This window comes from Vicugna pacos, chromosome 3 (assembly GCF_048564905.1).
Source record: "Vicugna pacos chromosome 3, VicPac4, whole genome shotgun sequence".
Taxonomy (NCBI): Eukaryota; Metazoa; Chordata; class Mammalia; order Artiodactyla; family Camelidae; genus Vicugna; species Vicugna pacos.
Genome location: NC_132989.1, coordinates 16,359,537 through 16,372,518, shown reverse-complemented (window position 1 = coordinate 16,372,518; position 12,982 = coordinate 16,359,537). Strand labels below are relative to the sequence as shown.

Genomic DNA, 12,982 nt, shown 5'->3' with positions numbered 1-12,982 from the left:
TAGACTCCAGTGCCTCACAACACTACTCCCCCTTAACCCATTTGTCATAAAATAAAATCAGTGATTTTCATAATTACTTTAAATTATGTAACTCCTGTATAGAAGTCTATCACTGAGTAAGAATAATATAAAGTAAAATGTTTAGCACAGAATTCCAGTATGTGCCAAAATGAAGTAAGAGAGATTGGATTTACCCTCTCACCTGAGATGACTAGTAATCTAGGCAGAATATGTGAAACAGTGGTTTTAATACATCAGAGACAAGCACAAGACACTGATCCCTGCGGGAAGAAAGAAATGAGGTGATCCCCAAGATCGCACCAGTGTACTTCCTGGGCACTTTCCAGGTGAAAACACAGGAAAAGGAAACCAAGCAGAGCCCACAGTGTCCATGGTTTGAGGACATGGGGGAAGACAAGCAGCTAGCGTTCACAGGGCAGAGTAAGAGAGCTCTGTAGTCTTCTGAATACTGACCAGCATTTGTGTGTTAGGAAAATACATAAGGACAAGAAAATAAACACACCAGTGGAACAGACAGAGAACAATCCCTGGTGTCACAAAGGGCTAAATATATTTTATGGTCCCATTAGCCAGATTGGAAAACTTAACAATCCATGGGCATCTAGTAGAGTGTTCAGAGGGTCACTGCCTCTGAAATGGGGTAAAATGGGCCCTAGACTAAAGGCTACTTTGGTCTCATCTAATAAAATTTTAAAGCCAATCTCCAAATATATATATATATATATATATATATATATAATTTTGTATATACATTATATGTGTATATATATCAAGCTGTTTCCTGTTTCTAAGTAATTTAACTGAAATCCAAAGACAGAGATAAAAATATTTATAGAAATAAAAGTATCCAGTGTCCAATAAAGTAAAACTCACAGTGTCTGGTATGCAAAGAAACAGGAAAACATGACCCTAAATCTGGAAAAACATCAATAATATAAAAAATGACACAAATGATATAATTGATAGATGAGGTTATTAAATCACTTATCCCTTATGTTCAAGAAGGTAGAGGAAAGATAGAGGATGCTAGGTAAATAGATGGAAGATATATACATATATATATATATATATATATATATATGCGGAGTATACTTCTAAAGATTAAAAAAAGCAAAATGTTTGAGAAGAAAAATATACTATGTGGTATTAACAGCAGATTAGCCAGTGCAGAAGAAAAGATTAGTAAACTTGAAGACATAGCATTGGGAATGAACAAAAATAAAACAAAGAGAAAAAACTAAAAAAATTATTGAAGAAATCGTTAAATTGTGGGACAGCTTCATGCAGCCTGGGAAAAGGGTGATGGAATATAAATACACTTATTTGAAGAAATAATTGTTATACAAATTCTAAACTTGATCACCACAATAAAGCCACAGATCCAAGGATGTTAACAGACCCCAAGTGTAAGAAATACGACCAGCCTTAGCATAGCCTATAAAACCTGTTATCTAAAGGCCTGCGTTTGAGTCTAACCATTACTCTCATTTCTAAACATATACTTTACTTATTATTTGTTTTCTTTTTTCCATATTATTCTTTATTCTTGAAATACTGGTCATCACTTATATGTCTCCAACTTTCTAATAACTCTGAGGGCCAAGTCCTCTGTGAAGCCTGGTTATGACAACCTCTGCCACTTCTCCAACTTACTCAAGTGAATGTGCTCTCTTCAGTGTGACCCCACTTATTTCTGTATAACTTTAATCAGATAGCTTTATTCTCCTTTAGCCTGTGAACTTCTCTTACTCATCTTTAAATTCCCGGAATCTAATAAAGTTCCTGGAATCAGGAGGTTGCACCCAGCAAGTGTTTGAGAAAAGAATGAAGAAGGTAAGCTCTATGAATCTACCTTTGTTGTCATTACATTTTCAGTATTTGGTAATACTTGGAATAACTGGTGCTAGATTATTACTTTTGAAGGAAGGAAGGAATTTTTATTGGTTAGCATTTATAAAATCAGAATGATATCTACGTGCGTCTGTGTTCACACAAAACACTGAAAAAGAAAGACCCAAGCTTATATCCTAGGGTGTGTGTGCATTTGCATGTTAAGATTATGTGCAAATATGCATACATATTTATTTCATAGTGGGAAACTGTAGAAGAAAATAAGTAGCAAAGATAATTTAAATGTTTAAAAGCATTGTGAAAGCAATAAAGCACATTGATCTGAGTTGGGATGGAGGTATTTTTGGTAATATTCAAATGGATATGTCTGAAAAAGAAACTACTCATTCAAGTTTCTTGGCCAGGAGTGTTCCAGGCAGAGGGAGCAGTAAGAGCACAATCTCTAAGGTGAAGAGTACATGGTGTGTTTGAGAAAGAGAAAGATGGGAAGCATGGGTGGCATTTATGCCCAAAGACTAAAACCCATCTGTGAAATCCTTGTTAAAATAAAAATGTTAAATAGGAACCATCATGCATGTGTTGTCTAAAAGCAAAGGGCTGAAGAAAACAGCCCACTAAGTCACATTCACCTGGAATATCAAGGGTATTTACCTTAATGACCATTAGCAGTATGCCCTCTAATAGTTAGTCTAATAAATCCCTTGACTTCAAAATCCCTCATATTAGCATTTTTATTTTCCTACTAGTCGTGATACCAAATATTATTCATTTTGTGCACAAATTGTACAGACAGTCCTACAGGTTACTGCCTGATGGAAGCTTTCTAGCCCAAAGGTTCTGCTAGGAGGACATTCAAAATCTGCAAATTGTTAGAAAGTGACTTGATTGCAATTATTACTGAATGCTAATCAGAGAAAATTTAGAATGAAATTAATTATATGTAGCATCATTTTTGACCCATGTTCCTAGGTGTTTGAAAAAGGTCTAAAATAAGCTTGCTTGGTTTCTGGTGTTTCTCATCACTAGTAAAATAGACTACACAATCGGGATACAGAACGTGATGGCTGGCAGATGTATACGTACTTAGCTGCATGCATATAGATTTATTTATAAATACAGCCTGTAAGAGGTTGAGAAGAATTGGTATGAGTTCTTCTTTGTATATTTGGTAAAATTCCCCAGTGAAGCCATCTGGTCCTGGACTTGTGTGTGTAGAGAGAATTTTATTGCTGATTCTATGTCATTTCTAGTGATCAGTCTGTTCAAGTGGTCTGTTTCTTCTTGATTCAGTCTTGGTGGACTGTATGTTTCCAGAAACTTGTCCATTTCTTCTAGGTTGTCTAATTTGTTTCCATATAGTTGTTCATAGTATTCTCTTATGGTTTTTTGGTATTTCTGTGGTATTGACTGAAAAGGAGGGAGTACTCCCAAACTCATTCTATGAAGCCACCATAATCCTGACACCAAAACTAGACAAACACACTACCAAAAAAGAAAATTACAGACCAATATCACTAATGAACATAGATGCAAAAATCCTCAACAAAATATTAGCAAACAGAATCCAACAACACATAAAACATGATAAAGTTGGATTTATGCCAGGAACACAAGGATGATTCAACATACACAAAATCAGTGTGATATACCACATCAACAAAAGAAAGAACAAAAATCACATGATCATCTCATTAGATGCAGAAAAAGCATTTGATAAAATTCAACACCCATTTATGATAAAAACTCTAACCAAAGTGGGTACAGAGAGAACATATATCAACATAATGAAAGCTATTTATGACAAATACACAGCCAGCATAATACTCAATGGTGAAAACCTGAAAGCCCTCCCACTAAAATCTGGAACAAGACAAAAATGCCTACTCTCACCTCTTCTATTCAACATAGTCTTGGAAGTCTGAGCCATAGCAATCAGGCAACAAAAAAAATAAAAAGGGATCCAAATTGGAAGAGAAAAGGTAAAATTGTCACTATATGCAGATGACATGATACTTCATATAGAAAATCCTAAAAGCTCCACACAAAAACTGTTAGACCTGATAAAAGAATTCAGCAAGGTAGCAGGATAGAAAATTAGCACACAGAAATTAGTGGCATTTCTTTACACTAAAAATGAAATAGCAAAAAAGGAAAGGAAAGCAATCCCTTTTAAAATCACATCCAAAACAATAAAATACTTAGTAATAAATCTGACCAAGGAAGTAAAAGACATACATGAACAACTACAAAACACTGATTAAGGAAATTAAAGATGACTTAAAGAAATGGAAAGATATCCCATGCCCTTGGATTGGAAGAATCAACATTGTTAAAATGGCCATAGTGCCCAAGGCAATCTACAGATTTAATGTGATCCTATCAAATTACCCAGGACATTTTTCACAGAACTAGAAAAAATAATTCTAAAATTTATATGAAATCACTAAAGACCCAGAATTGCCAAAGCAATACTGAAGAAAAAGAACAAAGCTGGAGGAATAACCCTCCCAGATTTCACACAATGCTACAGATCTACAGTAATCAAAACAGCATGGTATTGCTCCTGGATTGGAAAAATCAATATTGTTAAAATGGTCACACTGCCCAAGGCAATCTATGGATTTAATGCAATCCCTATCAAATTACCCAGAACATATTTCACAGAACTAGAACAAATCATAATAAAATTTATATGGAATCACAAAGGACTTAGAATTGCCAAAGCATTACTGAAGAAAAAGAAAGAGGCTGGAGGAATAACTCTCTCAGACTTCAGACAATACTATAGAGCTACAGTAATCAAAACAGCATGATATTGGTACAAAAACAGACATATGAACCAATGGAACAGAACAGAGGATCCAGAAATGAACCCACAAACTTTTGGTCAACTAATCTTCGACAAAGGAGGCAAGAACATACAATGGAATAAAGACAGTCTCTTCAGCAAATGGTGTTGGGAAAAGTGGACAGCAGCATGTAAATCAGTGAAGCTAGAACACTCCTCACACCATACACAAAAATTAATTCAGAATGGATCAAAGACTTAAACATAAGACAAGACATAATAAACCTCCTAGAAGAAACAAAGGCAAAACATTATCTCACATGCAACTCAGAAACGTTCTCGTAGGGCAGTTTACCCAAGCAATAGAAATAAAAGCAAGAATAAATAAATGGGACCTAATTAAATTTACAAGCTTTTGCACAGCAAAGGAAACCATAAGCAAAACAAAACAACAACCTATGGAATGGGAGAAAATTTTTGCAAGTACTGTGACTGACAAAGGCTTGATCTCCAGAATATATAAGCAGCTCATACGACTTAATAAGAAAAAAGCAAACAACCCCATCCAAAAATGGGCACAGGACCTAAACAAGCAATTCTTCAAGGAAGAAATATAAATGATCAATAGGCATGAGAAAAATTGCTCAATATCACTAATTATCAGAGAAATGCAAATCAAAACTACAATGAGGCATCATCTCATATCAGTCAGAATGGCCATCATTCAGAAGTCCACAAATGACAAGTGCTGGAGAGGCTGTGCAGAAAAGGGAACCCTCCTACACTGCTGGTGGGAATGCAGTTTGGTGCAGCCACTGTGGAAAACAGTATGGAGATTCCTCAAAAAACTAAAAATAGACTTACCATATGATCCAGCAATCGTACTCCTGGGCGTATATCCAGAGAGAACTCTAATTTGAAAAGATACATGCATCTCAATGTTCATAGCAGCATTATTTACAATAGCCAAGACATGGAAACAGCCTAAATGTCCATCAACAGATGACTGGATAAAGAAGAGGTGGTATATTTATACAAAGGAATACTATTAAGCCTTAAAAAAGACAACATAAAGCCATTTGGAGCAACACAGATGTCCCCGGAGAATGTCATTCTAAGTGAAGTAAGCCAGAAAAAGAAAGAAAAATACCATATGAGATCACTCATATGTGGAATATAAAAAAAAAGAAGAAGAAAGAAAAAGACAAATGAACATAAATACAAAACAGAAATAGACTCATAGACATAGAATACAAATTTGTGGTTGTCAGGGGGAGGGGGGTGGGAAGGCACAAGCTGGGAGTTCAAAATCTGTAGATACTGACAGGCATATGTAGAATAGGTAAACAAGATTATACTGTATAGCACAGGGAAATATATACAAGATCTTGTGGCAGCTCACAGTGGAAAAGAATGTGACAATGAATATACGTATTTTCATGTATAACTGAAAAATCGTGCTCTACACTGGAAATTGACACAACATTGTAAACTGACTATAATTCAATAAAATAAAAAAAACAGCATGGTACTGGCATAACAACAGACATGCACCAATTGAACAGAATAGAGAACCCAGAAATAAACCCACACACCTATGGTCAATTAATCTTCAAAAATGGAAGGAAGAATATACAATGGAATAAAGACAGTCTCTTCAGCAAGTGGTGTTGGGAAAACTGCACAGCCCCATGTAAATCAATGAAGTAAGAACACTCCCTCACACCATACACAAAAATAAACTTAAAATAGCTTAAACACCTAAATATAAGACGAGACACAATAAACCTCCTAGGAGTAAACATAGGCAAAACATTCTCTGACATAAATCTCAGCAATGTTCTCCTAGGGCAGTCTACCCAGGTAATAGAAATAAAAGCAAAAATAAACAAATGGGACCTAATTAAACGTATAACCTTTTGCACAGCAAAGGAAACCACAAGCAAAACAAAATGACAACCTATGGAATGGGAGAAAATATTTGCAAGTAATGTGACTGACAAAGGTTTAACTTCCAGAATGTATAAACAGTTCATACAACTCAGTAACAAAAAAACAAACAATACAATCCAAAAATAGGTAGAGGATCTAAACATGAAATTCTCCAATGAAGACATACAAATGGCCGATAGGCACATGAAAAAATGCTCAAAATCACTAATTATCAGAGAAATGCAAATCAAAACTACAATGAGGTATCACCTCACACCAGTCAGAATGCTCATCATTCAGAAATCCACAAGGGATAAATGCTGGAGAGGCTTTGGAGAAAAGGGAACCCTCCTGCATTGTTGGCAGGAATGCAGTTTGGTGGAGCCGTTATGGAAAATAGTATGGAAATTCCTCAAAAGACTAAAAATAGACTTACCATATGATCCAGCAATCCTACTCCTGGGCGTATATCCAGAGGGAACTCTAATTTGAAAAGATACATGCACCTCAATGTTCATAGCAGCACTATTTACAATAGCCAGGACATGGAAACAACCTAAATGTCCATTGACAGACGGCTGGATAAGAAGGTGTGATATATTTATACAATGGAATACTACTCAGCCATAAAAAAGAATAAAGCAATGCCATTTGCAACAACATGGATGATCCTGGAGATAGTCAACTACGTGAAGTAAGCCAGAAAGAGAAAGAAAAATATAATATGTTATCATTCATATGTGGAATCTTAAAATAAAAAAGGACACTACTGAAGTCATACACAAAACAGAAACAGATTCGGAGACAAAGTAAACAATCTTATGATTACTAGAGGAAAGAGAGTGGGAAGGGATAAATTTGGGAGTTTGAGATTTGCAAATGTTAGCCACTATATAAATAGTAGATAAAAACAAAGTAAATTTATTCTGTATAGCACAGGGAACTATATTCAATATCTTATAATAACCTTTAATGAAAAAGAATATGAAAACGAGTATCTCTATATATATGCATGACTGGGATATTGTGCTGTACACCAGAAACTGACACTTTGTAACTGACTGTACAATCTAAAAAATAAATTAATAAAAATAAAGATAAATGAATCCAGCCTGTAGAACATACACAGTGAACTCTATTACACATTTCCTACAGCCCTGGCAAATCTCGTTGACCATGAAGTCATCAGGCATCTTTCTGCTTTTGATCAGTGTGGCCTATTTGTTCATCTTTGCTGGTGAATTATATATATATACACTAATTGGAATTCTGGACCAGACTGTCAATGTCAGCTGTCATGTGATGCTATTGTTGATGAAGATGATGGTAACGATGATGATGATGATGATGATGATGATAATAATAATAAGGATGGTTAATGATGGTGACTGCCCATCACACTATTAATTTAGAGGAAATGTTTACTTACAAAATTAGCAACTTTAATTGTCACTATAATACTATTCAAGAGATAGGTTTACCCAATGGCAAAAACATCTCATAGGATGAGATGGCCTGTTCTAGGTCAAATGGGCCCCAAATATGTAATCTAGGAGTTCCAGGCCACTTGTGTTGCCCTCAGCAAACCACAATTAAGAGCATAAAGTTACAAATAAACTTCATTCTTCAAGTAAACAATTCATATTGAAATTAGAAATTCTCATTTAAAGTCACCTTCAAGAAATTCTTATCTAAAGAGTTTCAACCGCCAGAATGTTCCTGAGATGTTTCCATTTTACTGAAAGCCGAGTCATTCTTACTTACCCTCTACATGAGCAAAGTAAAAGTTTTAGCACACTTTTTCATTATTTGAGAGAACTAATGATGTCAATGCCATTGCCACAAAAGAATTTCTCTTTAATTGCAGCCTTTTTGCAGCAACTATGAGTTTGGATGGAGGGATTATTTGAAACTGGTTACTTTGAATTGAATCCTGAAAGCTGAAAAGCATTTGAGTAGAGGCAAATTTAGGGAAAGGGTGTACTGAGGGGAGAGAACAAACAAAAAAATGACAAAATACCAAAAAAAAAAAATCCTGAAATGGAAACAAGGTTGGGATGATGAAGGGTGTGAGAAGCCAATTCATACAGAGCCTTGGGAGCCAAATTAAAGCATTGGGGTTCCTTACACAGATGTGCTAATACGGCTTTACTAGGGTTACCTTCATGAAAACAATGACACTGTACTTGAGTTTCCTCATCAAATATTTAGGGTATTACCAAAATATTATTTTAAGTATCAAAGGAGAACATGTACTTAGTGCCTCAAAAAATGGTAGCTATTATATTTATCACAGGATCTGAGTCAATGTGGAAAAGTAATCACTGTCTTCTCAACAATATTGTAACAACTTACCTATTGCTGCGTGACTGATCACCCTCAACTTACTGGCTTAAAACAAAAACAGTCATTTATTTGCCTACAATTCTGCAATTCATGCAGGCTCAGCAGAAATGGTCTGCCTCTGCTCCCTGATCCCAAGAGAGCCACTCAGCTAAATTAACGATAGCCCACGTCAACTTAGTCACATTTCTGACGTTTCAGTGGAAGTTGCTACAAAGGATTCTCCTTTTCTCTCTTTCTGTCTGTTTCTCTCCATAGTCTCTCAGTCCATCCTGCCAGGATCTTAAGGCTTAGACCTAAAAAGGACACACTGTCACATCCACTGCATTCTCATTGTCAAAGAAAGCCATCTGCCCAGCTCAGATTCAAAGAGAGGGTAAATGAACTCTTCTGTAGGAGAGGACTAACTTGCATAAATAGAGATGTGAGGATTTGTTGGTGGCGAACTTCATAAACAACATTCTGAAAACATGCTCCTTACTTTAAAATGTTAATTATAAGACCGTTTATAGGTGGACATTATATGGAGGGTGACTAGAAGTAAGGTTTAAGAAACGAGTAACAGAAAATCTGGACCTGGGAAGGGATAGACTGGGATTTCAAAATTGTAGAATAGATAAACAAGATTACACTGTATAGCACAGGGAAATATACACAAAATGTTATGATAAATCACAGGAAAAAAAATGTGACAATGAGTGTGTATATGTCCATGAATGACTGAAAAATTGTGCTGAACACTGGAATTTGACACAACATTGTAAAATGATTATAAATCAATAAAAAAAATGTTAAAAAAAAAAAAAAAAGAAAAGAAAATCTGGACCCAAATGGCTAAAGGTAATCAACCTGATGATCAACATGGGACCACATTATATAACATGTTTACTCTTAAGTATGGAGAGAAGGTTTTTAAAAAGCCATTGTAATTACTTATCCTGGTGATGAGGAAGTTAATTTGGGGGTGAGAAAGAGACTATTTCAGATTCTAGCCCTAGAATTTGTACTCCTGCATATCAAAAGATTTCTACATAGTGAAAGTCTCAGGAGTAAGTCAATAAATACCTGTTATAACAAAGTTAGTTCATGACAATTATCATTAGGCACTATTTTATATTTTTTTGTTCTCTAGTCACATTAAGTGTCTTCAACTAAAGTGAAGGTGGCAGAGGTCATGTTTCTAATCTCAAATGTTCACATGAGCATAATAACAACAGTTAACAGCAATGGAACATTTTAGTGTGTGTGTCTTACATATGCATCAACTCAATAAATAATGATGAAACTGAGTATGTCTGAGTTTCAGTTTGCATGAAGCCATTGTGTGCTGAATAAAGAAATTGATACCCAAAGCAGAGAAGAAGACATTTAAGATTCTATCTCAAGTATCAGTCACCTTCTAGGACTAAGTGTTCTGAAACTAATGCCTCCACAGGGGTGAAGACTAGGTTAAAAGATCAAACAGAGAAATGGCAAAAGGCCTTAAGTTAGGTAGTGATTACTTAAGGACTTGACATTTGGTCTCTTTCTTAATATTGTAAAGTATTTAATGAGACTTGGTAACCAATTGGCAAGGCTCCCTCTGACAATTTTGGCAATGTGACACAGAATTTAAGACACACTATGTCTTCCATGTAATATGAATTATATTTCAAAGACCAGACCAAATATTCAATTTGTCTGCTGGATTCAGTTCAACCTACTTGCTATGTAGGTTGCTATGTGGGTGATGCCTTCTATTTTTTGTGCTTAAACTTTATACACCTCCTGGGGTTCAGAGAACAAAACTTGACATGTTTCCCCGCTGAGAGAGAATTAGCAGGAAACAGTGTTTAAAATATTTAGAAGAAAGCAAACAGAGAGTTCAAAGTCCCTTTCCCTGTAGCTGCATGACAAATGGCTTGTTGAGATTAAATCAGGTAACTGGACACAATGCTGTAAGACAGCCCACAGCCAGAAACCAGGATCACTAAAGTGCAGACTTAGCAGAATTTGACTCCTTCAGTTGGGAATTACTATCATGATTTTAGAAATAAGAAAGAAACACAGGAATATGGAGAAACTGAGTTTAACTTGCATAAGATCATAGAGCTAAAAAAGAGGAGAGACCAGCACCTCAGGTCATCTGACTTCACTGCTATTGAAGTCAAAATTGTTACTATTTCCATAGAAATGTGATGACTGCTGAAAGAAGAGCCTTGATGGAGAATCTCACTCTGAAATATGCTAGACATCCTCTCCCCTTCTCTAACAAGTGGCTGTGGTGAGCATTTTCTGAGCCTGCGCCAAGATAGAATTTTGACCTTACTCTCAAGTGTAAAGGAAGACAGTAATGCAAGACAATTCTAAAGACGGGAGAATTCCCACCACAAAGGAGAAATTAACCACCCCATTTCAGAAAATTGGAGGACTAAAAACAATTATTCAAAAAGCCCTTTGGAATGGTTCAGAGAAGAGGTCCACAGAGTGCACTGTCTTACTCATCACAACCAACAGTACCTTCAGCCAATCCACCCAGGCAGTCTCTATACCTTCACCACATCGACTGTCTTCTGACTGCGCTATCCTCGCATACAAGGCACTCATCATGTGTGTTATTTATATGTGCTATTTTAAAGTATAATAGCACGGAAGTTAGATAAAAAGGGCTGGTGGGACAGCTGAGGGCCCTAAGTACATAAGAAGCAATTGTTGAGGCAAACTGCAGATGCAGCTACTGTGGTCCATTTGTTGCTGTTTGAGAATTGACTGCATTGAGTTCTATACGTGAGTGTGTGGATGTGAAAATAACTTGTATCAAATCTGCCCATTTTGAGCAATATATATGGTAGCACAAATCTAACAAAATATGATTGAAGAATCTTGATGTATTTTCTTGCATTTTCACTGCTCATTCTTTCAACTTGTCTGTATTCTAAAACTCATCACAATAGAATTTTGGTAAAAATTGTCTGATCTTTAAAAAGACAAAAAATTCACATATTATATGGAGTATATTATATATGTGTGTGTGCATAAAATCCAAGGCATTTAGGTTCAATTAGCCTCTTCTGACATTCATACAAATTCCAATCAGGACAGAGAAAAATTATGTTTTGGGGAAAAGTTGCCTTCTTACTGTTGAAAAATTTTAAACTTATCCTTTTCTTTTTTATTTTTAATGTTAAGTACTGGGGACTGAACCCAGGACCTCATGCACACTAAGCACCTGCTCTACCACTGAGCTATCCCTCCCCCCTAAACTTACCCTTTCTGACGCCTTAAAATTGCTGGCTTCATTCAAAGAAATAACTTACTAGTTTCAAAACTGCCCTTCTAAATAAACTAAAAATCAAATACAATCCAGAATCACTCAATCTGAGGCTCTTAGAATTAGATGGGAGGGGTTGTAAGAATCATCTAGTTCACTGCCCTTCCAGAAGCTGAAATTTTCTTCAGAATTCCAATTTACCCTGTACTTCCTCATATGAGAACTAGTTCTGCCATCTGGAACAATGCAGATCAAATAATATCATTTTTCTCCATACAAATGTCTTTCAGAAGATGACTCCAATGGTAATGTCACTCCAAAGTCAGTCTTTACTCAAGGCTGTTTCCTACAGCCATCAACCAACCTTATGCTGTACCATCTCTAGACCTCAGATTATCAGAGTCATCTTCTTTTGGACATGCTTCAATTAATTCAAGTTTCTCTTAATATAGGGCAACCAATCTTGAATACAATACCGCAGTGTTCCATAATGTTGGGTCTATGACTGACTAAAAATTCCAAGGTGATATTCACATCAGCTTCTGTTTAGCATAATCCCTTGAGGTGAGAAGGCCAACAGCGTAATGTTTGCTCGAACATGAGATCCATTGTCCCTTGTTACTTCATAAAAGTACATTGTTCATTATTATTCCCCACTGGATGCACTCGTCACTTACTAGTGACCAATACTCCATGCATTTCTACTTGCTTTTAAAATATATTTTGAGGTAAATAATTGGCACATAACCCTGGGACTCTCTATTGGAGACACATAAACTTGGAAAGTCACTAACGGC

At 35.8% G+C, this 12,982-nt stretch overlaps 1 long non-coding RNA gene across 2 annotated transcripts in view; it reads right to left on the bottom strand.

The window, feature by feature from the left end:
- The window catches only part of LOC140691554 (uncharacterized), a 181,487-nt gene that overhangs the window by 111,928 nt on the left and 56,577 nt on the right, over positions 1-12,982 (bottom strand). The gene's annotated exons all lie outside the window — the stretch shown is intronic.